General features: G+C 53.4%; 1 protein-coding gene across 1 annotated transcript in view; it reads left to right on the top strand.

Annotated features, from left to right (window-relative positions):
• The window catches only part of LOC103207226 (homeodomain-interacting protein kinase 2-like), a 99,405-nt gene that overhangs the window by 1,201 nt on the left and 93,082 nt on the right, over positions 1-5,122 (top strand). The gene's annotated exons all lie outside the window — the stretch shown is intronic.

A 5,122-nucleotide genomic window follows, 5' to 3' on the forward strand; every position in this document is an offset into this window, starting at 1 on the left:
GCCACCCCAGCCCCTGTCACCCCCGGCCCCTGTCATCACTGATCTCCCTGGGTGTCTGTACACTTGCCTTTGTTGATGTTTCATGTCGTGAACATCTTCTGCTGTAGATACATCTCATGGTAGATAGCTCACATAGGTGGGATCATAGAGTATTTGTTCTTTTAGTCTGATGTGTTTCATTCCACATGACTTTCCGAAGGCTAATCCATGCTGCGGTACGTGTCGCGTGTTACGGTGCATGCCATCCGTGTTGTACTACACGTCACGACTGCATTTATTTCTGTTTATGGCCGACTGATGCTTCATTGTGTGCCTGCACCACGTTTGTGTATCCATCTGCCACTGGCACTTGCGTTGCTGTCACCTTTGGCTTGAGAATAATGCACAGTGAGCAATGGGGTACTTGTATCTGTCTGACTCCCTCCTTTGAAGCCTCTGGGGTGGACACCTAGGAGTGAGATTCCTGGATCCTATGAAAATTCTGTGGTTAATTTTTTGAGAAACCGCCCACATGCTTCGCACAGGGGCTGTGGTGTGTGACGGTCCCCCCAGTGGTGAGGAGGGTCCCACCTGCTTTGTACAGGGGCTGCGGTGTGTGACGGTCCCCCCAGCGGTGAGGAGGGTCCCACCTGCTTTGTACAGGGGCTGCTGTGTGTGACGGTCCCCCCAGCTGTGGGGCAGGTCCCACCTGCTTCGCACAGGGCCTACAGTGTGTGACGGTCCCCCCAGCGGTGGGGCAGGTCCCACCTGCTTCGCACAGGGCCTACAGTGTGTGACGGTCCCCCCAGCGGTGGGGCAGGTCCCACCTGCTTCGCACAGGGGCTGCATTTCCACCGCGCAGGGGAGGGTTCCAGTTTCCCCACACCCTCCCTGCACTTGTTATTTTCTTGTGCTGACTTTAGCCAGAGGAGCTCTGGTGCTTAGTGGTTAAAGCATTTGGCTGCTAATCAGAAGGTCAGTGATTCAAACCCACCAGCCGCTCTGTGGGAGAAAGATGAGGCAGTCTGCTTCCATGAGGATTTATAGCCTTGGAAACCCTATGGGTCAGTTCTGCTCTGTTCTGAAGGGTCGCTGTGAGTCAGAATCAACTTCATGGCAGTGGGTTTGTTTTTTGACGTGAACACACTCTCTCGTGTTAAATCACTCCTCTGAGATCTTCAGTTTGCTCTTGACTTCAGCCTGAGGAACCCTGTCATGTCCTCAGGCCCCCATGGACTGGTTTCTGTGTTGTCACCACGGGAGTTTCTCTTCCCTTTGGGACATGCGGTCAGGTAATTGGCTTGGCATATCAGCCCCATTTCATAGTGGCCGAGTCTCTAGGAGATCGGGAAGTGAGTTCCCCAAGGCCACCCAGCTAGTCAGTGATGAAAGGTGGCCCAGGACCGCTCCATGGAGTGTGGTTATATTTAGGCCCTGCCTGCATCCTGAGCCTGCCTGCTGAGACGGTCACTTTGATGACCACCTCCCGGCCCAGGCAACCGCCCCTGCAATGATGGAACACATATGGTGGCTTGTGGAGGGGGCAGCATGAATATTAATGACCCCACTTCACTTTTATGACTTTTTCATGAGGTTTTCAGGGAGATGGCGTCTGTGAGTGAAGGCCGAGCGTGGAGCTATAGGCATGAGTTTTGTTTTCTGGGCAAAATGGTGGCCTCGCCACCAGAGGCAGGGACATGTTGGGCACCACCAGCCGGGAGAATCCCCGGCGATCCTGAGCAGCGTGTGAGATGGGGCGGACGTGGGCATCTTTGTATTCAGTGTTGGTGAGGCAGATAAGTGCCATTGCCTGCCATCTTGTGGGATAGTTCTTGTGTCATGGTTCATTGTTTATTTAATGTCCAGTGTGACCAGTAGGAAGGAGCTCTGGTGGCACAGCAGTTAAACACTCAGCTGTTAACTGAAAGGTCAGGGTTTAAACCCACTAGGGGCTCCATGGGAGAAATGTGGTGGCCTGTTTCTGTAAAGATAACCACCTTGGAGACCCTGTGGGCAGTTCCACTCTGTCCTCTAGGGGCGCTGTGGGTCAGAATCGACTCCATGACAGTGGGTGTGGTTTGGGCTTTGCTTCTGTGAAGATTGACAGCCTTGGAGACCCTGTGGGCAGTTCCACTCTGTCCTCTAGGGGCGCTGTGGGTCAGAATCGACTCCATGACAGTGGGTGTGGTTTGGGCTTTGCTTCTGTGAAGACTGACAGCCTTGGAGACCCTGTGGGGCAGTTCCATTCTGTCCTCTAGGGGCGCTGTGGGTCAGAATCAACTCAACAGCAACGGTCTGGTTTTATGGGTGTCCGTTAGGCAGCAGCCACCACCTGCTTGCCAATCAGGGATTCATGAAACTATTCACTAAAATTAGTACCAAGCACAAGTAAGCCTGTGCTTACCTTGCTTATTGGTTAATCTGACACCGTGGTGGGGTTACCCCTCCTTCCAGCTCCCACCACCTCCCAGACTTCCTCCTCCACCCTCCTCTCCTCCTCCGAGATCTGCCTCCCTGACACTCGCACCAAGGGGATGGCACCTCCCCCGCCCCTCAGGATGTAGTTTGTCTCTTTATCTGGCCATGGGACCACTAGGCTTACAGGGATGGCCTGGCCACCAAGTGTAGCAGGCTGGCCCAGACCACGGCACACTGGCGAGTGCCAAGGCATCCTTGAGACCCAGGGGTTCCAGAAGGGCGCTCCCAGGGGACCTAAACCTCACAGGTGGGTCTGGGCCTGGTCAGGGGAGTGTCCTGCACCTCCCGTCCTGCCCCGGGAGTGGCCACCCCGCCAGGCTGTGGCTGTGTGCTGCTGGACGTGTTGGAGGTGCCCAGCCATGTTTGTGTAGGTGATCCTCAGTGAGCAAACAGTCCCTTCACTCTTGCTGCGGGTCTGGGGTCTTCTGATGCGTGCGTCCTCTGGGCCGTGGGTGACGTGGGAGAGCTGGAAGGGCATGGGTGTGACTGAGAAAGGTCGCGTGTCAGTGGGGACCATGCAGTGACTTTCTGCTTGGTGGGAATCAGTCTGTTTCAGCCGGTGAAATGAGTAACCCGAAACCTAAGTAACCTGAAAGCACTAAATAGTGCAGCCCGCTCAGGCGCCACCATCCTCCTAGGCTCCTGCCCCTTCGGTCCAGGGCTCCCTGATGGTACAAACAGTTCACACGCTCAGCTGCTGACCAAAAGGCTGGAGGTTCAGGTCCGCCCAGAAGTGCCTTGGAAGAAAGGCCTGGCAATTAGCTTCTGAAAAACCAGCCAGTGGAAGCCTTGTGAGGCACAGTTCTACTCTGACACAGCTGGGCTGGACTTTCGGGTCCAGATTCTTCCTCCGTTTAGAATTAATCATTTCAGGAAAGGCCTGTGCTCCTTACACGCATACAAGCTGCTTGTATCTCGAGTCGGATCATCACCCAGTTCTCGTCTGTGACTTGCACCATAAGTGCCTGCTGGACACTGGATACCGTGCTTCAGTACGATGTTGTCGTTGTCATTGTTATGTGCCCTCAAGTCGTCTCCGCCTCATAGCGACTCCTCCTTGGGTTGCCGAGGCGGTATCTCTATGAAGTAGATTGCCCGATCCTCCTTCCTTCTGGTTAGCAGTCAAGTGCCCTAACCACCAGAGCTCTGAGTGAAGTGTTTATCAGAATGTTTGCATGAGTTACAGTGTTGGAGAATAAAGACATCCTTGAAGTACACACTTTTCAATTTCCATACTTAAAATGTTTTCATTTTTCTGGTTAGAAGTTGAACAAGAAGAAACTATAGTGTCTCCTGCCTCCTGACACAAAGTAGAAGACAGAAAAGCAGGGTGACAATGACATTTAGTAAGCACCTGGTGGTGCGAACGGCCAGTGCACTCACTGCTGCTGGAGGTTGGAGGTTGGAGTCCACCCACAGGCACCTTGGAAGAAAGACCTGGCAGCCTGCTCCCAAAAAATCAGCCCTTGAAAGCCCTGTGGAGCACAGCTGGGGCATGCGGAGGGGCCATGAGTCAGCTGACTCCATGGCATCCGCCGGGTGTTGCTGCTTTAATTCCATGGCAGGGATGCCTGATGTCTGACAGAATTTCCAAAGCAGCTAGTAAGGACCGCTCAGAAGGGTCTGCACAGCAAGATGGCTTCCTGGCCTGCCCTACACACCCCATCCTGTCTGCCAGCCTCTGCCACTCTCAAAATCAGCAAAGGGAGAAGTGGTTAGTAACTAAAGAAAGAGAAAATGTTCAAAGTTTAAGTTTCCAGGAGGTCATGTGATGTGCCTTAAAACAGTGACCCAGTTAAGTCCTCCAGACTCAGTCTGAGGACTGCATCTCACGGGACTTCTTGCATGTTTCTATCGGGGAAGGTGTGCTCTCAGCTTCTCCAGAGTGTCAAGTTTCCCAGAAATAGAGGCCAAGACATGTGTCCATCGGATGTGACTCGGCGCTCTGTGTACAGTGGTCGGCATCCATCAGGAGAGAGGTGACTCAGCAGCAGGGTGACAGTCTCCACAGCAGCCTGCCATACTGTGGGCTCCAACCAAGGCCTGGTGTCTGACCAATACTGACAGACCCTGTGGGAGCCTGCTCACAACACCACACAGACCACAGTTGGCTTGTCCTCAGAGCCGTGTCCTGCAGGGTCCTGGCTCCCAAAGGGGCGGTGACCAGCAAGAAGATCAGCTAGGCCGGGCCCTCGTGCCCTGGCTGGGAAAGACAGGAAGCACATTTAACACACACAGGCAACACGCTTGAGAAAGAGCATGTGTTCTCAATGCTTTGAGCCTGTCGGAACATGAACGTAACAAATGACTGGCCACACGGACTCTTGGCTCCGAGTCCTGATGACGTCTGAGTCCTGGGGAGAACTGGGGAGAACTCATGTCTGCCAAGGTTGGTAGTTTTCAAACCATCTCTTGCTCCACAAAATCCCTCATAAAACAGAGTTCCCTCCAAACCCAAGGCAGCAAACCTGTATACCAGTGTTCACTGTGGCACTTTTCACAGTAGCCAGAAAGTGGAAACGTGAAATGTCCATCAGTGTGAACAGAGAAAGCGTGGAACACGTGTGCAGTGGAATACTACACAGCCAGAAAGAGAAGTGAAGTCCTGTTGCGTGCTACAACATGGTGAAACTTGACACATGCTTAGCAAAGTAAGACCATCATC

This window comes from Orycteropus afer, unplaced genomic scaffold (genome assembly GCF_000298275.1).
Source record: "Orycteropus afer afer isolate SDZICR_OR568_19922 unplaced genomic scaffold, OryAfe1.0 scaffold00358, whole genome shotgun sequence".
Classification (NCBI taxonomy): domain Eukaryota; kingdom Metazoa; phylum Chordata; class Mammalia; order Tubulidentata; family Orycteropodidae; genus Orycteropus; species Orycteropus afer.